Here is a 26,495-nt window from a genome sequence, read left to right as displayed (position 1 = left end):
GGGCAGATAAGAGATCAGTTGTGACTGCTGAGCTCAGGGAGTTTTGAGACAACTTGGCAGAGATGGCAGGATGGGGGCCATGTGTGAACTGAGCAGTCTCTGGGTTGAGGAGGTTAGTGAGGACCCAGCAGTGGATGAGACAGCACCATTGCACTCCAGTCTGGGTAACAAGAGCGAAACTCCATCTCAAAAGTAAATAAATAAATGAGATGGGAAACCAAACACTGCCTTTCAAGTGTGAGGCTGTGCCACGCTCCTTCATGGAGGAGGGGCCGCTGGGTCTGACCAGGTCTGCCAGTGCCATTACCAGCTGGCACATGTGAACTGGAGAACGGTACCAGAAAGGCTGCAGGTTGGCCATGGCACAGTTGCTGACCTGCAGCAGTCCTGAGAGTGAGCAGTGGGCCCTCCACAAGCACTGCAGTTTTGTCTAAGTGAGCCCTCTTGCTTTTCGGAGATGCTACTACTACCAGCCAGTGAGCAGACTAGGACACCTCTAGACAGGAAATTTATCTAAAAATTGGAGGACCACCTGACATGCCCAAGTGACGATGGACCCGGGCAGCTGTGCACACGGTCGGGAGGCATTTGGGGCAGTTAGACTCACCAGTGAATAGGTTTTTCTAGCACAAATGGAATGTGGTATTCCATGTCCCTAGGGAGACAAAGGGCAGGTTTTTAAATTGGGTCTTTCCAAGCTTCCGACTCTCTGGCTCACATGTTTCAGAATGAACTAGAAGTCTATTCCTCGACCCTGGGCCATGGACACTTCCAGAACTCTGAAGTGGCTCAGAAGGTGATTCCCAAAAGGCCAGCCTTGCTTGAGGTCCTGGTGGAGCCCGTCTGGACTGAGGGCGATGCTGGGCCTGCCACGCAAAGACCTCATTCCAGAAGGCCTCCCTCGGAGCCACCGGCCTCCAGCCTCATTTTTTGGCATGCTGCCTCCTGGAATTGAGGGGCTATTTCTAAGACATATGTTTTTGGCTTTTCTTGTGTGTGCCTCATCAGCCTGCACAGGATCCCCCATCTCAAGGGAGGGAAATTCGGCGTTATTGTTCCCTGCCTCTAAGGGCCTGAGGGGCCACCCAAAGGAATTCCCTTATTTCTTCTTCTCTCGTAGGTGTTGAGATTTTATCGTCCTAATACCAAAAAGCAGGCAATTACCGAGCTTTTCTCTTAACCTTAATCTGATCGTCTCAGGTTTGTGCCTTCTTGTTTTGAAGACCACAGACGAGGCTGTCAGGTGACTGCTGAAATAGAACTAAAGCTACAGTTTTCCTCAGATCTTGGCAAGTTCTGCTAATGGTACCTCTGGGGGCACAATAATCCTCAAATGACATCCAACCAGACTCCCCTTAAATAAGGTTCGGGCTGGAGCCATCTCTATGGAAATATAAGGCAAAGGACAGAGCACCTCATTTTGCCTTAGCTTTCCCAGTGGAGGGGGATTTGGGAGAAAGTGCTGGTTCTCTCTGTCGGGGAAGTGCCAAGTGCAGCAGACCTGGGGCTGCGGGGCAGGCTGGTGGGGTCCAGGTTCATTTGCGTGGCTGCTGGATATGCTGGGTTCTCGGGAAGGATGCTTGTCCATGGAGGCATGCGGCTTCTGGTGAGCCACCTATGTGGCCACCGGGGGGAAGTCTTTATCACCCTGTCAGCATACACGGAAAGCACAGGCTGATCAACAGGAAGCACAGGGTTCGTGCATGAGGTGGGCCCAGGCCAGCGTCCCTGCAGGAAGCATGAGGTTCATGGGTGAAGAAGCCCCAGGCCAGCACCCACCAGCATCCCCGCAGGGAGCATGGGTTTTATGCATGAGGAAGCCCCAGGCCAGTGCCCACCAGTGTTCTTGCAGGATGGGTGGGGACTGTGAATGGGTAAAGGTAGAAGCCTGTCCCATGTGGGTAGTGGGGGTCCTGGGCCATCAGAACCAGGGAATGGCAATTGGCACTGAGGCCCACACACCAGCAGGGCGGCAAGAACACCTCATGCTATGAGACACAGGAACACGCGCCTCTCTCAGATCTGACTTGGGTTCCGGGACTTTCTTCTGCTAGATCTGTACTTGAGTCTACTTAAACTGGGGGAAGGACAGAACTAAATCCAGGATCTTAAATTCAGATGTGCTGCCGCAGCTGTGAGCCAGGCCTAGGGCACTGGCCGGGAAGGAAACGCACAGGGTGGCTGTGAGACACAACCAGTTTCTGCCTGCACAGTCTCAGGAGGGACCCGCTATTTTCCAGAGGGACCAATGGGCTTCTGTGCCAACGTGGGTGTGACCAGGGTGAGCCCCGCATGGGCAGGCTGGAGCCACACTTCTCTGGCTGACAGGTTGGCCGGCTATGGTCACAGCTCCACCAGCAGTGGGATGTCCCCAACACTGGCACTTTCTTCAGGCATCCTCTGATAAGTTCATCATCTCAGTGAACATCCTGAGAGCAGTGGCCCTGTGGATGGCAATACTGCGGGGGCCACTGGCGGGAGGTCTGCACTCAAGTCACATCGTTGAGTCTCACCAGATGGCAGCTCTGTAAAGGTAAAGGATGTGACCGAAGCCGTGAGTTTGGCCTGGGGTTTGCAAGAGCAACCTTGGGGGAAATATGGCAATGAAGAGAGTCACGGCCACAGATGAGAGGAGCAGCGCTGCTGGGTTACTCTAGGTACAGTTTAACAAAAGCAGAAGGAACCCGGAGATTCCGTGCTGCCACGCAAAGGCCTCAAGCCCACCCCAGACAGCCCCAGACTTACCCGGGCAGTGACCCCAGGGTTGAACACAGTTGGTTTAGGGGGACTGGAAAACAAGAAGGGAAAAGGCAGATTTCACAAAACAGCCCACAAAAGGAGACCCTGTGGAAGACAATGTGCACGTGGATGAGCCAGGCTGGCAGGCGTGGAGGTTGGATGGGAGCGAAGCTCTTCCTCTGTGTTATCTGTTGCAATGACCACACTACTGGGCTTGGGAGCTTCCTTCTCCTGAGGCTAGTTCAGCCCCAAGTACGAGAGAGAAAAAGACACAGTCAACTGCAAGTGAATTGCCCACAAGCACTGTGTGTGTGTGTGTGTGTCTGTGTGTGTCTGTGTTTTAAAAGATAAGGTCTCTGTCACAGGCTGGAGTGCAGCAGCACAATCTTATCTCACAGCAGCCTCTACTTCCTGGACTCAAGTGACCCTCCTGCCTCAGTCTCCCAAGTAGCTGGGACAGCAGGTATGCATCACTATACCTGGCTAATTTCTTAATTTTTGTAGAGACAGGGTCTTGCTGTATTGCTCAGCCTAGTCTCAAACTCTTGGCTCAAGCCATCCTTCCACCTTGGCCTCCCACAGTGCTAGGATTACAGGCATGAGCCACCGTGCCCAGCCTATTTTTGTTTTTTGGTTAAATGAACACATTTTAACTATGGGCAAGCCCGACTTTTGATTTAATGAGATTGTGAAACGCGCTTACCTGAAGCAGGGCAGAAGTAGCTTTACGTGGTGTGGACTTTGCTCTCACTGCCTCCTCAACGCTGGGCTTGCCTTCCGGCATCCTCACAGGGGAGATTCCGGAGCCAACACAAACCTCCTGGCCCCATCAATCCCTGAGCATTACAAATATAAGGTCCTTGGGAAACCTGTCACCTCTTGACGTGTTAACTCACATTGAGCTCATCCAAACTGGAGTATTGAGGAAATGCACATAGTACCAAAGCAATACAGCTCAGTGTGAAAAAACAGGCTCAAATCGCTGGCAGGGCTACCACCTGCAAATACGAGTTGCTAACATGGGGCTCTCCCTCCAGGCTTTCCTTCTGTGTATGCATAGATGTACGTGCTTGTCTTCTTTATAATTTTTTTCTTACAAAAATGGTCATCTGCCTTCTGAACTAAGAGTATGGTAAGCATCTCTCCATGTTCTTATATACTCTTCTGTGCATTTATTTTTGATAGCTACATGTACCATAACTTAAAAACATCAGGACACAGTTGGAGGTGGTGGACAAGGTGTGTTTACTTCTAAAATGCCTCCACCAAGAGATATGGACACCCAAGAACAGGAGATGAATACAAGGTCAGCCCAGTGGGGACACTCACGGAGGTGGGTGGAGAGGAAGCATCTCCCTCTTGGCTCAGTTTTGCTTACGGCCAGGCCTGCTGGCCAGATGGGGTGGAATTTATCCTCTGGGCTCCCCAGCCTGCCTCTGCCCAGCTTGGCTTCTCTGCTGCTGGTGGTCTTTTTGAGAAATCCACTTGTCTTAGCTTTGTTTTGCTGCAGGCAAAAGTCCCAGCATTCAGGAAGTTTGCTATTTACTTCCCCAAAGAATTTACCAAAAACACCTGAAATTCCCACAGGTAATTTCTGTCACTTCATGAGATTAAGAAACTTCAAGTTTTACTAAGCAGCACAGAGATGAACCATACGTTACCTTGGTTTTGGTTAGTGTTTGTTGTGTGGTTAGTTGGGTTGGATTTTTTCCCCTTCCTTTATGTATACGATTTAGCTATAGGATTAATAGCTGGCCAGAGATGAATCAATTTAACTCAAGTTTAAGCCCCTGCCCCATGTGGTTTGACTGAATTCATTTGGATTCTTAAAGCACATCCTGCTGTGATGCCTGATCCCACCCACAGGTGAGAACCTCCAGGTATTCAGGGCCAAGGGGTCTGCCTCCAAAGCTTGGGAAGTGTGATCTGAATTCTAACATTTTATAAAAGATTTGGAAAGGAATACAGAAATGTAGCACGAAGTTTCTTAAAGTCCTTTGGAATGTTCTTTTAAACATCTAGGAACAGCCTGAGGCAGGGATGGCCCCACTCTGGTAACAAATCATATAGTACCATCCTCCAACAAAGCACAGTCGTCTTTCTGTATCCGGAGCACACAGTGGTTTCCATCGTAACCTATGTCGAGGCTCTGAAAGACAGAACTGCAGGAGATCCCCCTAGTCCAGAAGCCTGATAATGTCACCCACAGAGAGTCAATCTAGTAAGAATAGATGCATGATGAAGGGAATTAGCTTCTCCACAGAAGGGAGCCCTAAAAGGTGGCTGAGGAAGCTTGAATAATTATATGCATATATAGATATGCATTTCACAGGTAGCGTGTTTCTTTAGGAATTGAAGGCTTGTGGCAACTGTGCATAAGCCAGTCTGTGGACACCCATCTTCGCTATTATTATATGTTATGGTGATGTGTGGTCACTGATCTTTGGTGCTGCTACTGTAATTGTTTTGGGGCACCATGAATTGTGCCCATATAAGATGGTAAACTTAATCAATAGTTGTTGTATGTGTTCTGACAGTTCTACTGACCAGCCATTCCCTGTCTCTCTCCTTCAGGGCTCCCTATTCCCCGAGGCACAGCAATATTGAAATTAGGGCAATCAGCAACTCTACGATGGCCTGTAAGTGTTGAAATGAAAGGAAGAGTAGCATGTCTCTCACTTTCAATCAAAAGCTAGAAATGGCTAAGTTTGATGAGGAAGACATGTCTCAGAAGCTCAGACAGGCTGGCCTCTTGCACCAAATAGCCAAGTTGTGAATGCAAAGGAAGACTTCTTGGAAGAAATTAAAAATGCTACTCCAGCGAGCACTGGAGTGAGTGACAAGGCAGTAAAAGAGCATTATGGCTGATATGGAGAAACTCTGAGTGGTCTGACAGAAGACCAAACAAGCCACAACATTCCCTTAAGCCAAAGTCTAATCAAGAGCAAGGACCTAACTCTCTTTAGTTCTATGAAGGCTAAGAGAGGTGAGGAGGCTGCAGAAGAAAAGCTGGAAACTAGCAGAGGTTGGTTCATGAGGTTTAAGGAAAGAAGCCGTCTCCAGAACATAGAAGTGCAAGGCGAAGCAGCAACTGCTGATGGAGAAGCTGCAACAAGTTCTGCAGAAGATCTAGCTCAGATCAAGGTCTAGGTTAGTGGCCACACTAAGCAACAGATTTTCAATGTTGACAAAACAGCCTTTTACTGGGAAAAGATGTCATCTCGGATTTTCACAGTTAGAGAGGAGAAGTCAATGACTGGTTTCAAAGCTTACAAGGACAGGCTGACTCTTACCAGGGACTAATGCAGCTGATGACTGTAATTTGAAGCCGAGCCTCATTTACCATTCCAAACATCCTAGGGCCCTTAGGAATTACATAATATCTACTCCATCTGTGCTCTATAAATGAAATGACAGAGCCTGGATGACTGTACATTAATCTACAGCAAGGTTTACTGATTATTTAAGCCCACTGTTGAGACCTACTGCTCAGAAAAAGAAGATTGCTTTCAAAATATTACTGCTGATTTATAAGGCTCCTGGCCACCCAACACCAAGTATACAAGGAGATTAACGTTGTTTTCATATCTGTTAAGACAACACTCATTCTGCAACCCATGGATCGAGAAGTAATTTAGACTTTCCAGTCTTAATAGTTATGAAATAAGTAATTCCACTGGGTGGATTTGGGCAAAAACCTTCTGGAAAGAATTCACCATTACAGATACCACTAAGGACGTTCATGATTCATGGGAGGAGGTCAACATATCAATATTAACAGGAGTTTGGAAGAAGCTGATTCCAGCCCTCATGGGTGATTTTGAAGGGGTTCAAGACTTGACTGGAGGAAGAAACTGCAGATGTGGAAGTAGCAAGAGAACTAGGAATAGAAGTGGAGCCTAAAGATAGAACTGAATGGCTGTAATCTCGTGATCAAATTCCTTAGGGATGAGGAGTTGATTCTCAAGGATGAGCAAAGAAAGTAGTTTCTTGAGCTGGAATCTACACCTGGTGAAGATGCTGTAAACACTGTTGAAATAACAACAAAGGATATAGAATATACATAAACTTGCTGGGCGCAGTGGCTCATGCCTATAATTCCAGCACTCTGGGAGGCCGAGGTGGGTGAATCACGAGGTCGAAAGATCAAGACCATCTTGGTCAACATGGTGAAACCCCGTCTCTACTGAAAACACAAAAAATTCTCTGGGCATGGTGGCGTGTGCCTGTAATCCCAGCTACTCAGGAGGCTGAGGCAGGAGAATTGCCTGAACCCAGGAGGCGGAGGTTGCGGTGAGCCGAGATCGCGCCATTGCACTCCAGCCTGGGTAACAAGAGCAAAAACTCCATCTCAAAAAAAAAAAAAAAAAGAGAGAGAGAAAGAGAATATTACATAAACTTAGCTGATAAAGCAGTGGCAGGGTTTGAGATGATTGACTCCATTTTTGAAAGAAGTTCTACCGTGGGTAAATTCTATCAAGAAGCATCATATACTGCAGAGAAATCGTTCCTGGAAGGAAGAGTTGATTTACGTGGCAAACTTCATTGTTGTCTTTTTTTTTTTTTTTTTGAGAGAGAGGGTCTCACTCTGTTGCCCAAGCTGGAGTGCAGTGGTATAATCTCTGCTCACTGCAAACTCTGCCTCTCAGGTTCAAGGAATTCTCATGCCTCAGCCTCCAGAGTAGCTGGGATTACAGGCACACACCATCACGCCTGGCTAATATTTGTATTTTTAGTGGAGATGGGGTTTCACCATGTTTGCCAGGCTGGTCTTGACCTCCTGGCCTCAAGTGATCCACCTGCCTCCACCTCCCGAAGTGCTGGGATTCCAAGCATGAGCCACCACACCCGGTCTGTTGTCTTATTTTAAGGAACTGCCACAACCATTCCAATCTTCAGCAACCACCACCCCAATCAGCCAGTGCCCATCAACACTGAGAGGCAGGCAAGACCGTCCACCAGCAAAAAGATTAGAACTCACTGAAGGCTCAGATGATCATTAACATTTTTTAGCAATACAAAAATTTTAAATTAAGGTATGCGCATTGGCTTTTTTTTTTAGACATCATGGTACTGTACACTTAATAGGCCAGAGTGGAGTGTAAACACAACTTTTTCATGAATTCGGAAACCAAAAACTTTGTGAGACTCACTTTATCAGAATATTTCATTTATTATGGTGGTCTGGAGCAGACCCTGCAATATCTCTAAGTTCTGCCTGTACATTTCATTATTGAAAAGCAGACAAGCAGAAAGAATTAAAATCACTTGTAATTCTGTATTACTGCATGTGTGTATTTACAAAGATAAATGCACGCAGAGAACTATCATCCAATCACAACTGCTGACTGGCCATGGAGGGTCTCAGGGCTAAAGGAGATCCCAGCAATGAGGGTGATCTATGCTGTGAGTGGATCCCAGCAATGAGGGGCTACGCTGTGAGTAAGCTGCCCTTTGCAGAGATGGAGTGGAACTCCAGGACACTGAGGCGCTGTCCAGCAGCAGGGCACCAGCCCAGAGAGGCCTCCGTGTTGGGTACTCCTGACAGGCTCCTTAGTTGAGCCCAGCCCCACTCTGTAGCAGCTACCAGGTGAGGCTCTTGGGGACCTGGCTATCCAGAGTCTGTCTCCAGCACTGCTCCCTGTGTACACTGAGGACAGCTGTCTGGACCCCAGGGGCCTGCCACAATCCTGCCCTTCCTCCCTGCCCTCAGTGGTCCTCGGAGGTGATACTCACACGCCAGCTATCTCCATTGCCCCATGTCGTCTGGGTGTCTCCTGCACTGATCACAAGAGGGTGGGGTTCTTTGCCTGGAATATGTCCCAGGGGAAATGTGTGTGAACGGTGATGATATGAAGTCATGACAGCTCTGCTCTAACCTGAATCCTGGAATACACACAAGGAAGCAGAGGCCTAGAACCCAGCCTCAGACTCCCAGGGCATGCTGGTTCCTTTCCTAAACCCACATTTAGCACCTCAGTCCCAAGCGGGCTGCTCAAGGACACTGTCCCATTGCAACTGCTGAATGACCGTGGAGACCCTGGGGGCTAAATGAGACCCCAGCAGTAAGCACGACTCTCCCCCTAGTCCCAGCTCATTCCAATAGTGTCCAGGGCCACAGCTGCAGGCTGCAGATTCTCAGTCCACGGGAGGCATTCACAGATGGGGCTGTCCTTGTGAAACCCCTCATCTCACGGACATCGCTCCTTTCGGGGGAGTCATGACTGAATCTGTTGAGCTTTAGTGGCTTGCTGGATTCTTGTCACGAGGGCAGAGTATGTCAATGGAACGCATGCTGGAGTCAGTGTAAAAAATGTGCCTCTGCCAACCATGGGTGGTGGGGGTAAGGTCAGGCCCCCGGGCACGGCGATGAGCCAGGCGCTGGTGTGCTCTGTGCTACATCCTATACAGAGTGGCTAGTCATTCTGCTGATGTGGTGCTGGCGACTTGGCTGAGTGACTGCGAGACTGAGGGCCTGGCGCTGCAGTCAAAAGGACTGAGGACGGAAAGGCTGTGAACTTGCCCCTGTGCACACCCTGAGGCTGTCTCTGAGCTGAGGAGCAGGGACAGGGAATGTGACTCAGTGGCGAGCTTAGATCAGAGCACTCTTTTGGGGCACAGCCAAAACAGTGTGCATTTTCCCCGGTTACCTTGGGGAAGAGCAACATGAAGACCTGAGACTTCATCCTGTCCTGCTGCTCTCCAGCGCCCCCATCTGTTTGGGACCGGTAAGAAATAAGGCCCCGAAGGAAATAACCCTGTGTATCTAGCACTTCCATAGGTGAGGTCCTTGCTCTAAGAGTGCACTTTTTGCACAATATTCAAGAATTGTGTTGCGTGAGAAAGTCTTATCGAGCTGCAAGATGCAACTTGGTGGGAAGTGACAGGACACCAGACAGAGGATCTCCTTTAGCTCCGGTCAGCTCCAGGGAAACATTCTTCCTAAAGACAAGAGTCCAAGCCCTCCCTCTTTTTCAACTTTGCCTTGAAATTCCAGCCAGCTCAGCAACTAATTACAAAAACATTATTCACCATTTTAGCCATTTTTAAGTATACAGTTCAGTGGCATTAAGTATATTCATAATATTATGCTTTCATCATTTTTATCTATTTCTAGAACTTTTTCACCATTCCTAACAGAAAGTCTGTCCCTGGCAAGCACTCGCTCCCATTCTCTCCTCCTCCTAGCCCCGGCCATCACCATTCCACTCTCTGTCTCCACGAGCTTTACTACCCCAGGGATCTCACATAAGTGGAGTCGTACAGTGCTTGTCTTTTTGTGTCTGGCTTATTCTTTCTAGCATAATATCGTCAAGGTTCATTTATGTTGCATCATGTGTGAGAATTCCGTTTTGAGGCTGAATAATCTTCCACTGTACGGACAGACCACATTCTTATCCATTCATCTGCTCATGGACACCTGGACTGCTGTGAGTAGTGCAGCTATAGATGTGGGGGAGTAAATATCTGCTCGAGTTTCTGCTTCCAGTGATTTTGGGTATAACTCAAGTGGAATTGCTGGGTCATATGGTAATTCTGTGTTTAACTTTTTGAGGAATCACCAACCTGTTTTCCACAGCGGCTGTACCGTTTCAGGTTTCCACCAGCAATGCACACGGGTTCCTATTTCTCCATATCCCTGCCAACACTTGTTTTCTGTTTTGTTTTATTTTGTTCTTTTGAATAAAGGCTCTAATCTAATGGGTGTGAAGAGGTATCTTACTGTCATTTAGATTTAGCAACTAATTTTAAGAATAAGATTTTCTGCTGCAAAATAATAAATATCACTCTGCATTCATCATTCATTAAAGGTCTTTATGAACCAAAAGTCTCCTCCAAAAGTTTTCCTCCTCTAAAACTGAAAGGCCATAATTGGCTCTAAGGACATATGGCAGCTGCCCGTGAAAAGATGGCAAAAGGCAGGCCTCTTCCAAAATGCCTAACAGCAATATGTATTATTTTCTTTTTTGTGATGGAGCCTCATTCCGTATTCCAGGATGGAGTGCAGTGGCACAATCTCTGCTCACTGCAACCTCCACCTCCCAGGCTCAAGCTGTTCTCCTGCCTCAGCCTCCCAAATAGCGTGGGATTATAGGCATGCGCCACCACGCCCAGCTAATTTTTGTATTTTTAGTAGAGACGGGGTTTTGCCACGTTGGCCAGACTGGTCTTGAACTTCTGACCTCAGGTGATCTGCCCGCCCCAGCCTCCCAAAGTGCTGGGATTACAGGTGTGAGCCATGCACCTGGCCCAGCGACATGTATTTTCATGTAACTTGACCATTGACAGCATATGTTGTGTTGCAGGTTTTCACCAAGTTTGGCGCAATCCTTTTTTCCAACTATAATTAAGAGTAACTTAAATTGGTAAATAATTATTTGTTATATTTGTTCAGTAACAACACTGACTAAACTCTTTGAGATATGGTAGCTTGAAGAAAATTTCACAAATGAGAAACCCCAGTCGAGTCTGGGTGCAAGGCTGTACATGCAAAAACACACCTATTTGAAATTCCATTAGGCTTCCACGCCAAGTCTAACCTACATTTCTGAAGTCTATAAACTATGACAGCTGCTTTGAGGATTCATTTAATCTGATGAAAATCATTCTGACAGATGCTGTTTTGAAGATGCTACATTATTTTCTCTCAGGAAACAGAGACAGTCAAAACTATCATCCCTGCTCTCCCCATGTCCTCAGGCCTTTCCAGAATTTAAAAACCACACTTATTTAAATGTAAAGGAACTGCGAGCCAGGCAGAATAGCCAGGATAGAATCCAGGTAACACTTCCTATCCACTAGTTAACTGCAGCTTTTTCACAGCCTGACTAAGCAGCCAGCAGATGTTCGTGCACGTGGGTCTCTACTGTCCCTCTGGTAAGGACCATATCAGACTCTTAAAAGGACCTGTTGTTTTTAACAAAAGTTCACTATTATTTATTTCCTAAATTTTCTTTTTCTTTTTTTTTTTTTTTTTGAGACGGAGTTGCGTTCTTCTTGCCCAGGCTGGAGTGCAATGGCACGATCTCTGCTCACCGCAACCTCTGCCTCCCAGGTTCAAGTGATTCTCCTGCCTCATCCTCCTGAGCAGCTGGGATTACAGGCATGCACTAGCATGCCTGGCTAATTTTGTATTTGTAGTAGAGATGAAGTTTCTCCATGTTGGTCAGGCTGGTCTCAAACTCCTGACCTCAGGTGATCTGCCCGCCTTGGCCTCCCAGAGTGCTGGGATTACAGGCGTGAGCCACTGCACCCGGCCTAAATTTTCTTTTTTCTTTTTTTTTTGAGATGGAGTTTTGCTCTTGTTACCCAGGCTGGAGTGCAATGGCGCGATCTCGGCTCACCACAACCTCTGCCTCCTGGGTTCAGGCAATTCTCCTGCCTCGGCCTCCTGAGTAGCTGGGATTACAGGCACGTGCCACCATGTCCAGCTAATTTTTTGTATTTTTAGTAGAGACGGGGTTACACCATGTTCACCAGGATGGTCTCGATCTCTTGACCTCGTGATCCACCCACCTCAGCCTCCCAAAGCGCTGGGATTACAGGCTTGAGCCACCGTGCCCAGCCTTGGCCTAAATTTTCTTGATGAAGAAGATTTATACCTTACTGGCACTCTGTGGAAACCGCAGACAGGCAGGATAAAATGCCAGAAACACTCGGTGGGTGAGTGACCCTGTGGAAAGCAGGTATCAACCAAGACTGACTTTGATGCCCTCATTTTTAAGGGAAAGTGGAATGGGCTGAGAAGCCCAAATTTATAGTTGTAAAACTTCCCTCAACTCTAAAACAGCAATTATTTAACTCAATATATTCAAATTACTGCCGTCCCAACATGTAACTAATATAAACACTGAGAAGACTTAGCATTATTTTGTGTTCTAAGGCTTTACACCCTCCCTTATCATCGTGGGACTCTGACAATGTGCTTTCTGCCCCAGACCTGAGGGGTGTAAAGTGAGGCACGCTGTGAGTTAGGGCTGGACAGGAGGACCCCTCCGAGGCAGACGCTGCTGCAACCTACACCTTCATCCTTTCACCGATGAGAGCTTGAGGGCCCTCAGTGGGGTCAGCTGGGGTGTCTCTCAGGTGGCCCAGATTCTGCATCCCTGCACTTGGTCCAGCATCTATCCCTAGTCTAATGCCTCTTCCATAGGAAAGCCCTTCAGTATTGGAAGAAGGCTACCGCAGGCCTCTGGGACATCCCTTTCCCAGGCTCAAAGCCATGATTTCAAATTTTTTTCCTCTTTCAGCTGTTCTCCCGACTGCATTCCAGAGTGGTTTCTATTTGCCTAGAACTGTACACGACACCGCACATGTACCTACTCAGTCCCCACAGGGCACCGATACTGCCACGATATTTTCTCCAGGTCAGCCAGGAAATGAATCCAGGCTCCCCAAAAGGATCGATTGCTAATAATCTTCAAACAGGATTGCTACTGATCGGCAACTTGTAGACAAACTTTGTATCTGTTGCCCTGCTCCAGCCTGGCTCACCACAGCCATTTATGTGGGGGTCTTTTCTCTTCTTCCCTTCACCCTGGGGGAGCTTCTGCATTCCTGGAAAAATGCAGTGCCCTTCATCCTCCAGAATAGGATTCTGTGCAGCAGGGAGGGGTCCTATGTGCATCTGACTGGTCGGCCTCATCCTTCCTAAGCATCCTGGTAGAAATTAGGGTCAGCTTAAGTTACCAAATAGATGCATTCTGGGATGGGGAGAAACATGCATCACACACACACACACACACACACACACACACACACACACACACACAAACACACACACACGGTAGTCAGCAAGACTGGGAAGAATATGGTCAAATCCCTGATCCTACTGAAAGTAGTCAAAATGGCAGCAAAGGCATTCCTGGAGAGTTATATGCAACAGAATCATTTTCATGTTAGTTTTGACCTGGGTTCGTGGAAGTCTACTCAAGTTATCCTCCACAAATGCTGTCTCCCCTTCCGGTAAACGTACTCTATCAGTGGGAAGCGTGTAGACACAGGGCAGGGCACACAGCCTTTAATGAGCCATTGGTTCTCTATTTTCCCTGAAGGATAGAAATGATCTCAGGTGATGAAACCTACTGTTTACCAATCACCACTGTGCACTATGGGCCAGGTGCTGAATTAGGTGCTTTTTTTAGAATTGCTGTATCTAAGTCTCTTGGTCCTGTGAGGCAGGAGCTGTCCATTTTACAGATTAGAATGGTAAATCAGAGAGATGGCTGGTCATTTGCCCGAGGGTTGCACAGTGATAAGTGCTGGGAACTGGACTTGGAACAAGGGCCAAATAGGGTGCATAACCTTGGCCTCAAGCCCAGGCCCCTCATTGTAAAGGGCTTAGCAGCCTCAAGGTTTAGCTTGTCCCCTGTAAATGATTTAGAGACGCAGAGTTTTAAGGTAAGCACTCTATATGTAACCTGAGAGCCCTTTATTCAACCAGACAGTATAATATATTCAAATCTACCTAAAGATTTACTTTCTGACTTGATAGAGGATTTTTTTTTTCCTGAAAAAGATCATTTATGTCTCTAGCATATAACTAGCATACAAAGCACTTCCACATAAATCATGAGCTCATCTGAGTTCCTTCCGCAGGTGATGTTCTATTTTATGGAGGAAGAAATGGTGCTTCAGAGAGGCTGGAACCTTGCTTGGGGTTCTGGGGACGACACCCAAGAGGAAGCTCTTGGACTGTGCTCTTCGGTTGGGTTGTTTGTGGTCTCCGCCATCTCAGATGACTCTGTTCCTGGGTCTTGGGAACAAAATGCAGGGGAGGCTTCAAACCATCCACCAGATCCAGAGGCAGCTGACAGGCCCAGAGACGATTCAGAACTACAGACAGGAGGAAGCACGGCAAATGGACACCAGGAGTGTGGGCTCGGGTGTCGAACGGTCCGCGTTCAAATCCTGACTCTGCCAGGGACCAGCTGGTGAGCTGGTGTTTGAGTTTTCTGAGGCTTAGTTTCCTCATCTGTAAAACCGGATAGCAACAGACCCTACCTCCTTAGGTGACTGCATGTACGTGTATATATACACACACGTGTGCACACACACACACACACACACAAAGCAGAAAGCAACAGATTCGAAACAGGGTTGAAATAGAGTTTCGGAATTTGGCTGCCTGCGGGCTCTGTGCTTTCCTGAGGCGGGAAAGAGGCAAAGAGACTGCTTTTCCAGGGTAAAGACCTTGTGAACTGGGGTGCACCTCAAATCAAACCCTCTGTCAGTGCAGGAGAAGAGGCCCCTGGACCTCCCCCACTGTGTGCTGGTGAAAGGTAGTCACAGTGTGCACACAGCACGTGTGTAACAGAGAGGACAGTGGGAAGACGGGGCACCCTCGATCAGCTTCTGCCCGCACAAAGTGAGTGGGCCCGGGCGCTCTTCTCGGGCACTGATGAAAGGGGTGACTTAGGGCGCAGCTCAGCACACACACTTATTGCCCAGGAAAAGTGGTCTCCTGTCCACTCTCCTCAGGAAAGCACGAAGCCCGCAGGGCAGCCTGGAAGCAAATTCCCAAGCTCTTGCTTTCACTCTGCTCAGAATCTGTAGCTTTGGACTTTCAGATTTTATGGAAAATACGTTCCCACCTGGAGTGACTTTTTAAACATTTCCTGGTAAGTCCATGGAAAACAAATCCTTTCCTGCCATTTGTAGTTCTTGAAATATCTTCTTGGCTTGGTCTCATTTGGGATATTAATTTTCTGGACACCAAAGTCATAATTAGCACGGCTGGTGAGCAGAGGGAAGTGTCTCCCTCGACTGCACCCAGACATTTCTGGGTAACGTCATTCTTCAGAGTTTGACAGTCCAGGCTGTCTCCGCCTTCAGCCTGGCTTCAGCACTGAGAACATTCCCACAAGATGGCACTGGCGGTCCTCTCAGCCCGCGAAGGCTCCGGCCAGCTCAGCTACCACCAGGAGAAATGGAAGCTGGCTGGCCACTGTGGCGAGGGCTGCTGGCACTTGGGGATGAGGTGCCCCTTTTCCCCAGGAGTGGCTAATTGTCACATGAGTTTGATTAAAGATATATAAAACTCAGCCCCAGTGCTGTACATACAAATCTAAACCCAAGAGAAAGTAACCCGGAACCTAATTCCTTCTAAATTCAGTATATGAAATTCATAATATTTTTTCAAAAGGGCACAACCAGAGGTGCTTTTCTAGGGAGAATGCTTGAGCTCCGGTTCACGCCGGTCTAACGGCACCTTCTTTGCAGCGAGATGGAATCATACGACTGGGATCAGAGTCTTCAAGTCCTGCAGTGAAGAGGCTGGGACAGCAGTAACTGCTCTGCCTCCTCCTCAGATCTGCTGCTTCCCAGGCACTGTGACTTCAGGACAAAACCTTACCCGAATCTGTTCTTCTGGGTCTGGGCCAGGTCTGGGTCTGTGTGGGAAGGATGCTCTTGTTTGAGGGTTCTGGAATGTTCCTCTCCAGGTAGCGTTCCACCCACAGATATTTGGTTAGTTGTTGATCCAGATGTCAAAACTTCACAGAGATGTATTTTTCTTTAGGAAAGGTGAAAACCCCAGGTTCTGAGTGTGTGGGGTGAACAGGGCTCATCAGTAGATGGCGTGTTCCACACACTCCACATGTAGTGTGAGAGCCACAGTCTGGGAGACTGGTTGAAAGAGGCGGGAACCTTCATTTTCTCTGTAGACACGGCCCCAGAAAGCTCCTGTGCGCCCAGCACTCTTCCCATCCCAGATCATCTCAGCATCTAGCGTGTGGCTCTTCCCTCCCCTCTTCCTGCTCTTGCTTATTCTACCTCTTTCTCTGGATGCGAAGAAGGGGAAATAACGACAGGAAGTGTTAATTACCCTTCTTACATCTTACGGATTTAATATGAAGTGATGGTCCTGGGCCACTGAGAGTCTCAAAATTCGTCACCTATGTAGAAGTGACCACATGTGAGGCACAGCCCAGGCAGTGCTTCCTGACATGAGCCAGGGAGTAGGGGGTGTGGGGGCCTCAGCCTGGTGCAGAAATCCCAGCCATTCCGCTGCCATCTCTACAGGAGTCAGAGATGATTCACAACCGCAGACAAAAGCAGTGTCATGGCACGTTTGAGGCTTGGGCTTAGGAAACAGATGGTTCTGGGGTGAAATCTCCGTTCAGATGAGCAGCCTCTCAAAGGCTCAGTGTCCATCTGTAAGATGGGAACGATTCCTCTTTTGTGGAATAGGGAGTTTAAATAAGATATTCACTGCTCTTGGAATACGCCTCCACTGACAAGCTCATGTTTAGTGGCGATAAGTAATGACTTAGTTTCCTACAGAAAGAGTCTAGATGTTGCTTTTTGTCTTCTAAAGCATAACATAAGACTTCTTTTCTCTCTCTCTCTCTCATTTATTTCAAGATTGGGGACTTTCAGAGTTTCTCAGGGCTTCCTTGGAGAATGCCAGCGTGCCCACCTTGCGTTTCCTCACTCCTTTTTTCTGAGCACTGCATCATGCCATAGCTCAGGGTTTGAGGGCATGACCATGGGAAAAGGCTCCCCCGGCACCAAAGAGTGGGAATCCCTGTCCACCTCTGCTCCCAGCAGCCTGAACAATTCAAACCGTATAAAGCAGCAGAAAGCACTGCTTCCTTTACTTATTGAAATGTTTCACAGAATGTAACGATTAGGAAGAATGTAGGTTATCAGTAAAGTCAAGGGGCGTGTTAAATAAAAAGTGTGCATGTTTTACTTCATGACAGTGCAGAAGACACTGGGGGCAAGCCTGCCTAGGCTTAGCTCCAGAGCTGTGTCGTGGGGAGGCCTTGGCTGTGGATGGGCCACCTGTAAAGATGCTAGATCAGGCGGTGCACACAGTCCTTTGCAGTATTCACAAGGGCTCCTGACACTGCCCTAGGAAGTGCCTGCTCACAGTACTTTATTCCAGCGTTAGCTCGTTACAACAGAGCTGTGCGGCCGTCCAGCCCGGCCTGGGGACAACTGGTATGACTATTAGTCTGCATAATGATCATTTATTTATTAAAAAGTTTACTTGTTGCTTGATTTCAGTATGTAACATTTACCTTTAAAAAGCTTCCATCTTTGATTCTAAACACGTCCATGCTTTAGAGTCATTCTTTGGAATTTCAATTATGAAGACGTGTTGGTGACTGCTTAATGCTGATTAGACAGGTGCTTTAAAAATCACTCTATTTATTGTCTATATTTTGAAATACAATCTTCAGGCTCAAGGGTCATGTATTAAAATGGCGTAATTTTTGGGAGGAGCGAGTCCATGGTTCAAAGTACAACGTATGTATTTTAAATAGGATAAAACTATGATGGCTCTAAAAAGGAAAATGATCATGTAAGTAGAAAAAAATCCAATGAGACAACTGTTAGTGAAATTCCTATTAGAAAGAAGTACACGCTAATCCAATACAGACACCAAAAATCTCATCTGGTCTGAGTCTGCTTCCATCTCCGGAAGCACAGGTGGCTGACCTTAAATGGGACCAGCTGTGTCTAGGATGTTTTTGTCTAGAACCCAGCAATGGAACTAGAGAGATGCCAGAGTTTACTTGCACTGAGGATTCTTTCAGCAACGCATCTCTTAGTCATGGAGCTATGCATCTAACAAGAATCAAAGCGTGGCCTGTGAGAACCATGCAGAGGGTAGGCTCAAGTCAGGTACACGGCATGATGGACAAGCGCTTTCTGATACCTCTGTGACTGGATTCACCAGTGATTACGTCCTCAATCCACCTTTCCTACACGTAGCAAGGGAGGGATTGGGCGAGCTGAGAGCACAGCTACTCGCCAGCCAGCCAGCCAGGATGATGCCGTAAGTGTCCTCAGGGGTCTCTGGATCTGCAAATTCACCTGCTGCCTGATTGGAAATGTCAGCTCTGGGAACCCTCCGAAGGCCCCTCCTCAGATCATACCAAGCACTTGGGCTTTTCCCAGACTTAGCAGAAAAAAGAGAGCAGGGTCAAGTAGGCAGAAAACTAAACCCACAACCAATTCTGCTTACTTTTCAAAACCAGCTAGTGAGTTAGGATAACTCATATTCACCCCGACAGCCCTACCTTCACCCGCTTTTATAGCAAACACTGCAGAGTGTTAGAATAGCATGGGAACACAGCAGGGTAGGCTGTGGTATAGACCAGCATCAAAGTCCCCTAAAGTTTGGGTTTCGAGAAATGCACTGTGAGCCACAATTCAAGTCTTCACTCACTTCCTGATATTGACTATTCATGATGTCCTGATCTCTATTCACTGGGTCTCTTCTGGGTAATTAATATTCAGGGCCCTAAGGTTTATTGTGGTTTATTTATTCGTTGATTTCATTCATTATTCACACACATACTCTACATATATATATGTCGAGTATCATTCTATGTCTATCTGTCTATCTATCTATCTATCTATCTACTTATCATCTGTCTACCTGTCAACAAAAGTTCTCTAAAAAAGGAATTTGGAGTAAAGAGACTATTCCAGTGAACAGTCTGCAAACCAGGGAGACGAAGCCTCCAATCTAAAATGAAGGTATGCTCCAAAGAACAAAGGAAGGCTTGGGTCTTAAAGCAAAAGTTCGCACCCAGGTTCCCAATTAGGTCTGTTTATTCAAATAAAAGAATGAAATTTGCTTAGTTCTGATGGGCTGATATAGCCAAACCCTGATTGATTGGTTCAGGTGAGCTCTAAAAGTCCCAACGATAAAAAGGTACAGCTTTGCGGGGGAACTCAGAGTACCTGTATGACCCTAGTCAGCAAATGGCCACTTGGCTCTATTTAAAATCTGGACCCACAGTGAGCCACTAAGGATCTATATTGGAAGACTGGCTCTTTCAGTTTCCCATTTATTCACATCTACCCACCTACCTACCTATCTACTTACCTACCTACCCATCTGTGTGTCTCTGGTGTTTGTAAGTGCCAAGCATGCCTGCAAATAAGGAAGTGTTTGTACAATCTCTAGAGCACCTCCTACCTTTTCCAGCCTGTCCAGTTGCTGGAGGAACATAGGAGCTTGTCTGCACTTGTCATCACTGTCACCTTCTTCCTCCTCTCCACTAACAGGCTTTGTATTCACACACTGTACAGGATGCTGGGTTAGGGACTGAGGTGAAGACTGGTCCTAGAGGGCCCTTTACATATCAAGAGGACAACAGGCCACTCCTGTGAGGTTTACCAGAGGCTAATGTGAAAGTGGGTCACCATGGTTTTCTGGAAACATGGGCTGTCTCTATTTTGATGTGGCCAGTTTCTGTGGCAACCACATGAGAACTAAGTATGTTCTTATTGACAGAAAGGACTTCCACAAGCTTGATCCTCCATCAGGGACGCGACTGCCCCCAGAGCTGTTCCTGAGGACAGGCAGGGAAGCACAGAATCTCTGTGAACTTGGCAAATGAGGCTTTCCAGAGAGGAATGAAAGGGCAGGAGCAGGACAGAGGGGAAATGCCCAGTGTGTGCTGCACTAGGCCCCAGGCCCACGGCTCTCACTCCCACCTGCTTCTTTCAACGGTTTCCTGGGTTGTCCTTTGCCTTGAGGCAGCTTCTTTTGCTTTCCATGAGAACAGCCAGATAACATGCTTTACCACCAGCAAATCTCACCAGTGAAGCCATCCATGTGCCTTGTCATTCACAAAGTGAGGAGGCAGATGCTGAATGATGGACAGAGCAAGCTGTGACCTGGAGCGCTTCTCTGCGAGCTGAGATGCCCATAGCCACGAGCAAGAACAGGGTAACTAGAATGGGGCCCTGGGTGGGTCCTTCTGCAGGCAGGACATGACATGCTTCTAGGGAGCATTAGGGCTCAGTGGAAACTTTCCATTTAAGACATCAGAAGGGAATTTATTTGTAGTGTCTAACCCTTACTTTGAGGTGGTATGTATGAGTAGCCATCTACATGACAGCCTTCCTTCTTCCACATGGCTGGGCAGGTAAGTCCACCCATCTGACTTCTGAGGCCCACTGAGAAGTGCCAGAAAGTGCAAGAACAACACAGGTGCATTTCAGGAGAACTGCCACCATCATCTCTAAGGGCAGCTGCAAACCACCCTGCATTAATGATTTCTAATTCTAATTAATGAATCAGAATGCAAACTAAGGTTGGGGACGAAGGAGGAACCGGAGGCTCTTGATTCTCCTTTTCATACCTGTTAGAACCTGTAGGAGGGGGAGTCTTATTAGGGATGGGAGAAGGGAAGGACATTTTCGGCTGAGGCACAGATTCTAATGGGGGGCTCTCACTGGCACTGTGGGGCCCCACGGGCAGCGTGGATGCCTGGGGCATGGTGGTCAGCATGCACGGATCTGTGCTCGCACCGTGCCTGGGTGCTTCTATCAGGTAAATATTCACTGAGCAACCACCTGGTGCCTGCCCAGTGCTGGGTGCTGGAGACCCTGCAGGGACCACCCAGATGGGGCCAGCCCTGCTGGGGCATGAGGGTGCCGGGCTCTCTACAGGGTTATGGGACTCAAGGCTGACTTACCTGCTTTGCAGGGCCCTTGTTTCTCTGGGTCACGTGCTGTAGATAAGATGGCCCTACTCTTACATTTTGTTATCTCAAACCAGATTACTGCCTGACCAATACAAGTCTTTGTGTGGACAAGAGAGAATGTGCGAAACCAGAGGTATCCCAGAAAGTCTGCACAAGTGGTCCCTGCTCTGAATGGCCGGGTGTGAAATGCCTGTGCTGTCCCATGCATCTGACAAGCCACTTGTCACCTTAGAAACCAGAGGGAAGAAGTCCACAGAGAGGTGAACACCCCAGAGGAAACCATAGCATCTGGCTGGGGCATGTGGGCACTTGGTCAAGACCTGAAGCAACCATTGTCTATGATGGTTTATTTCCCAAGGAAACAAAGAATGCAGTGCTTAACGTGAGACTCATGCACAAAGCACCCAGAGAAAAGTCATCTGCCTCTGGCCTGCTTGTTTCATAAAGGCAGGTGAAGATGGAATGGCAGCACTAACTCAGAACGCTGATTTAAAAGAAGTCAGCTGCATCGCAGAGAACACAAGGCAAAGAAGAGTTCTTTTCAAGCTCCAGATGCAGTTTGCTGCTTTTCCTCAGCATTTGCCTCAATAAGGAACCAATCTGAATATTTTTAAACACAGCATCTTTGTGGTTCAGTAACAGGGCTGAGAGCGAGCCCTAAAACGGTTTTCAAGGATATAAGTGCGAGCATACCGTGCACTGTAGTTTCCAATAACGATTGCAATGTCAGATGACACTGTATTTGTCTTCTATCATTTTCTTAAGAAAAGAAAAAAGGTCGAGGGTGCAACCAATCCCCTGCCGTCTCCTCTCTGACCAGTAGAGGGAGAATGAACTTCATTCATGGCAGCAAAGTAGGCCTCAAGTTATCCCCAGGGTGGTGACCACGTTCCTGATTCCCTGGGACAGTCTGGGTTCAGGCATCTATCCTGGTGTTATTACTAGGAGTGCCTTCTTTCACTTTTAAAGCCTGTCACACTAAATATGCTGTATGGCCACTCCAAGCTGAGACATGGAATTGTGGTACGATCCTCAACTTTTCCGGGCTCTTGACTTTCATTTCTCATGGAAGAAATGCTCAGATTGCCTGTGCTTGGTTCAACCTTGATACTTGAGCCAGCTGATAAACAGCACCTTCAAGGCTGACTCACGTTCTCTTTCCATCACTTTCCCGCCCCTCCCCAAGGGCAGGGCCTATACTTTCCCAGCTGAGTTCCCACAAGAACTTTCCATGTATCACAACACGGCTTTAAGCTTCTGCACGCACGACTCCCGTTCAAGGCCAAGGACCATGGTGGGATTTGTTGTGTGCCCAGCGCCTGGCATATGGTCTGGTACACACACATACTCAACAAACACTGTGAGCACCAAATGACGTCACCGATCGGCGACCCTCAGCTTAGCACAATTTGTGGTAGTGGCCAGGGAGTGAATTAACCAGGGTGCTTAGCTGGAACTGTTTGTTGCTCATTTCTTATGTAACTTTCATGCCTTGCTAGCCTCAAAGGCTTCCAAAAGAGTGATTAGAGATAGTGGATTTACTTTTTTTTGTGCCCCAACAGTCTGGCTGAGCTGGATCTGTCTGCCATAGGGTGATATCTGGAGTCGCCAAGCAAACGGGCTCTTCCTCTAGCTTTTGCCAGACTGATCCGGAAGATTAGTTTTTCTCCCTCTTTAGAGGGAGCTCAGGTTAACAGGTACTTGTTCAGATGTTTTCAAGTCAAACTTGAGAATGGTGATGGAACCATGAATTGAAGCTTAAATGATGAGCACAGTTAGCTAGAGGCGGTAAGGAAGAGAGGGATGGGGTGGTAAGGAAGAGAGGGATGGGGTGTGTCTTATCAAAGACCACATCTGGGAGCCTGAATTAACCAATTTAACAGAAAAAACCTCTTCTACCTTCTTTACGGCAACTCCTGGCAGCTGCCAACAACAGGTGAACAGCTTTGCAGGACTCTTGCCTAAGCCAGAGGAAGACTAAGGATCAAAGGTAGCTCATCCTGTAAAGAAAACATGTCTTTTTTATAAAGTGTGATGCCACTCATGACCAAAACAAGTCATGCAAAAGGGACAGTAACATGCAAGGCGCTTTCTCAGGAGCCCTGGTGCAGACAGACGTGCAGCCTTACCCTGAGCACAGACGGCCCGGCATGCCCTGCGTCCTCAGCTGGCGTCTCAAGTGCCTGAAGGATCCGGGTCTTAAGTTGTCAACTTTGGTCTCCTTACCTAACTCTACCCCACCACTTCTGGGTGTAGTTATCTGCAGGTGAGCATTGGGAAACAGCCTGTTTCTGTCGATTTCCCCTTATCCCTAAGCACCTAGGAACAGGAAGCAGCCTCAGGGCTGGGTGAGGAATGACTCAGTGTGAGCAGTAGGCCACGCCTTACAAAGCAGGGGTCCTTCCAAAATAGGGAGCTTACTTGTCGGGACACAGAAAGATTTTTTTTCTTGTAGAAACAATATGGATGATGCTTAGGTCCCTCAGCTGTCTCAGAAGACAAATAATCCAAGCATAGACTATGAAATGCTAGTGTGCTGGGCCATAGGGCTGAGAGCTGGGCCTGGCTCGCTGTGGGCGTCTCCAGAGCAGCTGCAGCCCTGAGGACAGGCCGGGGGTGTCGCCAGCTCCCGTGTGGGCAGGTCTGTTTGCTGCGGATCAGGTACTTTAAGCTTAGGAACACCTGTGTGGGATTCTATTTTAGTATTCTGGAAGCATCGCTGAGGAAGTAGTCCAGTGAAGCCAGCTCTAAAAAACTCTTTTCTGTAACAATTAAAAAAATATACCAAAGGACCCACAGGGATGAATAAATTCTTAAACTATTAAGAAGTTGCTATAAATATGCAGCGTTAATTCAATAATTCACTGGTACAACGGACTGGTTGTACAGTGAATTATTGTACACTGGTATTGTAACGGACTGGTACAACAAGATCTTTTAAGGCTCATAAATTACTGCTGGCTTTGGCGGCAGCTAGTGTCCTGGGGTGCATGCCAATTGCTTCTTTACACAGCAGCCGGGTGTGGGGGGCACAGGGAGCCTTCTCTCTGGCTAGCTACCCAGGGACCCGGGGTAGAGGAGAGCACAGGGCCTGTCTGTGGGGATGTGCCTTCACAGCCTCTCCATCCTGGCTGGGGACCAGACACTGGCTTGTCTCTATGGCTTCACAAAAAATGTAGCAGCGGTAAGGAGGGGGAGAACTCACAGCACTGCGCCGTGGTGGAGAGGAGCGTCAAGTGGGTCGGGAAACCTCTTGCCTGAACCCGGGAACAGGGTGTTCTGCCTTTCAAATACCAGGCCAGCCTGGTTGCCTTCATCTCCACAGGTGCCTCTGTACCCCAGAGTTTCCTTTATGGTCCCTTATCTCTTCTACCTGGAACCCTTGGGGCTACATAGGTTTCAGATTTCAGGATTTTTCAAGTTTCATAAAGGCACCATGTTATAAAAATCATACATGGTGAACAACTCCATAGGGGCTTGGGCAGCACCCCATATCCAAACCCATTAAGTCTTCTATAGCAAAATGTATGGATATTACACTAAGTAGAATTTAGGGATTATACATAGCCTCACATCAGGTCACTTTTTGCCACATGAGTTTCAGTGTGAAAACATGAAGCCCTCTGCAGTTTTCCAAGGGCTCTGGAATGTGTATTTGCTTGCCTTGGCGACAGGGGCACTTTCCGCTCACAGCTTCCTATGCGTCTCTGTGCTGCCACCCAGTCTGCTGCCAAGAAAGGGAAATGGATTAGAAACAGACAAGACAGTAAAACTGTCAGGAGGTAAAAAGATTACTCCTGGATTACATGGAGCTGCCGTGGTGAGCTCTATACATCTATTTGTATAGAGTAAAATTGGATTCATTCAATTAAGTGAAACCCTTGGCAAAGCAGAATAGAACAAATGCAATCAGGGAATTTCCCCCAAATTGTATCTTGGCCATTTCTGGGTTAATAGAACTGAGCACCAACAACTGTCTTCCATTTGTGTGGCCTTTCGCTAATTTCAGAGCCAGCTGCCTGTGGTCCCTCAGTCCTTCCTGCGCAGTGTACGGGGCTGAGAGCCCACAAGCCACACTGACCTCCTTTTCATACAGGTGAGGATGCAGCTTAGAGACAGACAGTGCCCGTGGTCACAGGACTGGGAGGAAGTGGAGCCAGGACAAGCACCTGGGTCCTCAAATTCTCTGGCAAGCTCCGGTCTTCCCACACGTTGCATGCACAAACCTCAGAACTGTGGCCCAAAATACATTCTGCCTGGCTTTTGTCCTGCAATGCAATTTGAGTGAACTGTGGTCAACTAAATTCTGGAAACACTACTTCCTGTATCCTCCTCTCAGAGACCGAAATGCCCCTTAATGTGCTGGAGCTCTGAGCAGTCTTAAGGAAAACAGATTAACTTCATTTCACCCATTTCCTGAATGCCTTTGAATAAGGAAACCTTTTGGGCAGAGCTTCCATTAGCATCAACCGCTGTGGCCCACGCTACAGAGGGCCGTGAGACATGTACTAAAGGCAGAGTTTCAATTGTGTTCCGTATTTTATGTAGAGGTGAAGGTGGCTTATACATTTTGGAAAGAGTTGTACCTCAAAGGCTAAGGAGCAATCACAGTGATCGAGCAGGAGGTCCTGGTCCAGGGAATCAATTTCTCCATCCTCTGTCTTTTTCTCCACCACTGGGCCATGTGCTGTTTGGCCACTGGAATGACAAGTCTGTGTAGCTGAAGCCTGGGCTCACTCCACTGCTGTCCGAGAACGAGGCTGTGCATTCAGTCCCAGCATTTCTGCTGCCTTATCATTTGTGATAAAACAGAAGAAGTTCCATGTAGGGCCACATGCCCTCACTGTATGCACTGTCTGGGCAAAATCGGGCAGATAAGAGGCATTTTTCATGTAGAAAGGAGAACTCAAGTTTGGTCTAAGATGCCCTCTGTCCTGCAGTTTTCCTTTCCTACTCAGTATAATCTTTCATGGGGAGAGGAGCAGATTTAAATGTAAGATGGAATCATACCTTTGAGTGCCGATTTTCTTTTCTTGGGATTTAATGTATCTATGTGTTGGGAAATTTCAGAAATTATGAAACCCTTGGTTAGGTTGGTGCACTGGACCAAGTGTGCTTGGTGAGACATTAGTCCCAGGAGCCGTAAAAAAGTGCCATTCCTTTGGGGATGTACTGCCCCGAATCATGTGCGAGCCCTAGAAACACAGCATTTCTCAAACATGCATCATTTCAGGCAGATGAGAAAGAAGCCACAGTCACCTCCACCCTCTGGACGGCGAAGAGCTTAGCTCGTGTCGACAT

The 26,495-nt window shown here is 47.7% G+C and overlaps 1 pseudogene; it reads right to left on the bottom strand.

The window, feature by feature from the left end:
• Positions 1–1,196: 1,196 nt before the first annotated feature.
• On the bottom strand, positions 1,197–26,495 carry LOC144582803 (uncharacterized; annotated as a pseudogene).

Source organism: Callithrix jacchus, chromosome 5, assembly GCF_049354715.1.
Source record: "Callithrix jacchus isolate 240 chromosome 5, calJac240_pri, whole genome shotgun sequence".
Taxonomy (NCBI): Eukaryota; Metazoa; Chordata; class Mammalia; order Primates; family Cebidae; genus Callithrix; species Callithrix jacchus.
Note: the sequence above shows the minus strand (reverse complement) of the source record. Positions and strands in the feature narration are given on the sequence as shown.